Source organism: Peromyscus californicus, unplaced genomic scaffold, assembly GCF_007827085.1.
Source record: "Peromyscus californicus insignis strain IS unplaced genomic scaffold, ASM782708v3 Scaffold_8__1_contigs__length_139910024, whole genome shotgun sequence".
Taxonomy (NCBI): Eukaryota; Metazoa; Chordata; class Mammalia; order Rodentia; family Cricetidae; genus Peromyscus; species Peromyscus californicus.
The window spans coordinates 52,526,036-52,530,187 of record NW_026294606.1 but is presented as its reverse complement, the minus strand read 5'-3'; positions in this window follow the sequence as shown (position 1 = coordinate 52,530,187).

Genomic DNA, 4,152 nt, shown 5'->3' with positions numbered 1-4,152 from the left:
TCTTTATAATGAAAGCTGTTGCATGCCAAATGGTTTTTATGAAGTTCTTAGAGATGGAGTAATTACTGGGATTGGCTGGTAGCCCACCTCTCCTTGATTGACTCTGCAGTATGGCAGACTGCAGTGTTCTTGTTCCTGGGTGTGCGGCAGTGGGGGGGGGGGACCTTTAATTTTCACCAACAAATAAAGCAAGAGGAAAGAGTTTTTATTGCCAATGCCATGTGCCCTCCGAGTAGTAAGTGCAACTAGTTAATGGAGGGAGGGAGGAGACAAGCCATGCAAGTAATTCCTGGGAAGCTCAAGTCTCCTACTGAGTGTGCCAGTAAGTAGCCATTCTTCCTAGGTTTGGCAACTGCTATTAAGACTGTGGAAATCTCCCTCTTCCCTACATTTTTAAATGCTTGATATTCTGCTGGATTAGGCAATTCCAAGCTGGAGTATTGCTGAAAACATCAAAACTGTCACCATGGGAATGCACCCCATATAGTTGCAGTTTTCAGATTCAATTTTGAAAACATCAGAGAAGGTGGGAAGACCCTTCATCAGATTCAGAAAGAATGCACATATGTGTCTTACACTGGCCACTGCCTAACTGGTCATCAATACTTCCAGGTTCTACTTTGTCGGGAGCACAAAGGTCCTTTCACCCACAGATCTCCAGGGAAACAGGAATATTAAGCACATAGGATTGTCCTCTCAAAGGAATGGACATATAACCTGTTCTTCCATCCAGAAAGCTGGGAATTGGAGGTGATTAACAGCCTGGTGATCTGTGTTATCTGTTGGGCCAGGCCATATCGAGTTCCTACAACCAGTATTAGAGGTGGCTAATAATCTAAATGAACCTTACATTACCTGTACAGTCAGGGGCTCCCCCAGGCTCCCACAACCAGGACCAAACGATCTCTGTACTATCTGTATGACCAAGACCATGCCAGATCCTTCCCTGGGCCCTTAAGCTAATTCAGGTGGCCTATCTCCAGAATCCATCTTTTTGGAAGAAATGGCATGTACCTGAGTTGAATTTCAATGTAATTATGCTTTCTTGTGTACCAGAGATTGTGTTATACCATGAAAAAAATTTCCCCAAATTATACTGGGTTTAAATATGCTGGCAATAAACCACCTTGTATCAGACTCCCCAAAGTTTGCAAAGTCCATTTGAACCAAGTTTTCATTCTCACCTCTTCATGATTCATTTTCTTTCTTGCCTACACCTGCAGGGACTCCCTCACTATATGGTGTCTTAAATTCTTGTCAGGGCCTCCACTGGTCACCTAGAACTCCAGCTGACAGAGTTCCTGAGTATCACTGGACTGTTCTAGAACACCCGGTCTGTGAGAGGCTAGTGTGTTACCTTTGCATGTTAGGATTTACTCTGCACCTGGAAAGCCCAATTATTAAAGTATCCATCACCTGAGAAACTGACAAGTGCCAGGAATTTCTGTGGTTTTATTCAGTTCTTGATGCTGAGAAATCCAGACTCTGAGGCGAGCAGCTTTCTCAGAGCAGTAGGACACCAGTGTTTGAGAAGACTCTCATCCTGCCACTCACGGGGCTTTTTTAGCAGAAGCACAAATAACAGCACCTCTGGTGGTGGTGCACCAGGTTACTGAAGAGAAGGACCTTGCTGGTTTCTTATTGGAGTGACTCCAGTAAGCGGCAAGGACTTCTGCTGCAACAGACACCAATTCCTTTCTCTGTAGTGAAGTGGGTGGGGACCTTCGGCAAGCCGGAAACTCCTGCCTCTGACAGAGTGTCCTTGGCCTTTCCTGCCTGTGGATTTACCAGCCTAGCCAGTCAGTGACTAGTTTCTGAGAATCCAAAGAGTTCCTAGCCCAGTTAAGACAAACTGGGTGTTTATTAAGTTCCTACCATGCACTCGTACTAACATTTTCTACATTAAAATATCCCCTGTAAGATTATATTTGGGTCTCCACCAAAAACTCTGCACTTTCCCACATCTGAACCCTATATACTAAAACCAAGATATGGTATATTTGCTGATACCTAAATATCTGATATGTTAATAACTATGCAGTAAAAATAATATGTACTTATAGCAGATTTTCATATCTATATATTCTATCTATATATACATACAAGTTTTGTGTATGTGTATATTTGTGAGTATATACATTCAACATAAAAATGACAGGGTTTTTTTTCCTCTCTCCAATAATGTTCCACTGTGAGAAATACACATACACATATATGCATATATGTGTTTACCCAATCATTTAAGATTCTGGGTGTGGCCTGAGTTTCATTTCTATGGCACAGTGCTGTTCTAAGACACCCATTATTTCTAACCAGGATTAACCTTCCCCTAATCTGGTTCCCACTCTCTCTCCCCACCCAGAATCCACTCCTAACAAATATGATTGCCTCATTGCCTCTCTCTGACCCTTTCATAGTTCACATCACCAATAAGTTAAAGTCTTATCACACAACACAGCCATGATATGGCCCCTGTTATTCTCTTTCTCCCTGGCTTCTACTGGGTGTACCCTATCCTGTCCAGTTAGCACCTGCCCTTCCCACACCCTGCTTAGAATTTTCAAAGGAAGTTCCCCATCAATCAGTAAGAAGTCTGACTCATCTTTGAACACTTCCTCCTCTCCCCTCAATCAAGGAAGAATACTGTTCTCTTTACTCTGCTCCTCTAGTGCCAGGATGTGTGTGTGTGTGTGTGTGTGTGTGTGTGTGTGTGTATGTGTATATGTGTGTATATGTATAATATAATATACCCTGCCTTGTATTGACCACATGCAAAGCAGCAATGGCTGTGTGGCACCTTCCCTGCTTTAGTTTTCTTCCCTGAAGCCATTGTAACAACTGAAAGATGATGGTGGTTGGGGGAAAAAATATGAAAGAATGATAGAGTGTGAATAAGCTGGGGTAATTTTATTGTTACCTGTTTCTGGTGTGTATTTATATTAACCTTATTCAGCCATTACTAGAGAAGGTATCAGTTCTGCATACTTGGTACATAAACTCATTATATAATTTCTCCTGTGCCTTCTTTTTCCAGTGGCCACTACTCATATATCACCCAGTCACCTGCCACCAAGAGACAAGGTTATAAGCCTGGTGTGGTGGCACACACCTTTAACCCCAGCCTCTGGAGGCAGAGGCAAGAGGATCTCTCAGTGGTCAAGGCCAACCTGGTCTACATAGCAAGCTCCAGGACAGTCAGGAATACAGAGAGAGACCCTACCCCAGCCTCCCAAAAAGGACAAAGTCACAGATAAGGTTCCCCATTGCCCTGGTGTCTTGACAGAATTTGGGAGCAGGAACCTTGGAAGACGACCCTGTAACCACACACTTGCTGTGGTGGGCTACTAGACTTGCTCAGGAGGAAAAGAAAGGTAGGGATTTTACTGTCACTATTACAGAGTAAGGAGAAAGGGCCAAGAGTACAGAAAGAAGCTGTCCTCTATTAACATGCAATCACTCCTGGAATTCACACCTGAAAGCCTCTGGAAAGAAGTCTATCTTTAAGACCAGCCTTAGGCCATCACTTCCCGCCACCACATCCCCATAAGCCTCAGAGACTATGCTTCTAGCTATACCACTAAAGTATCTGTCAGGAATATGTTTCGTCAAAGGGTATCATAGAACCCAGGAGCTCTGAGAATGGAAGAGGTACAGGTTGCCATCAAGTACCACCAAGGCAGAAGAGGAAGCGGTCAAAGAGATGGAGACATTAAAGACAAAGATGAAACCATTTCCTAAATTACTCATCTCTCTTGGACTACCTACCTACCATGGGCTGGTTGGCTTCTTCAGAGTGAGTATTTCTACCCAAAAATTACTCCAGAAGATTCTAAGCTCACAGAGATTGTTCTTTGCTTCATCTTCCTTTCATTCAACTGACATTTTTGCTTACTGCCCAGGAACTCTGGTGGAGCCAACAGGATTGGGTTTGGACTCCACCACCACCATTAAGAGCTGTACAGAAATGGATGAGTTGTTTGCTTCTATGTACCTTCAGTTTCTCAGTATAAAATTGAGGGTAATAACGATCCCTACAAAGTTAAAAGTAACTTCCAACACATCCCAGTCCTCAAGACCTGTGACTGTGTCATCTTCAATGGCAAAAGTGGGACTTGGTATATGCAATTAAAATTGTGGGGCTTGAGATGGAAA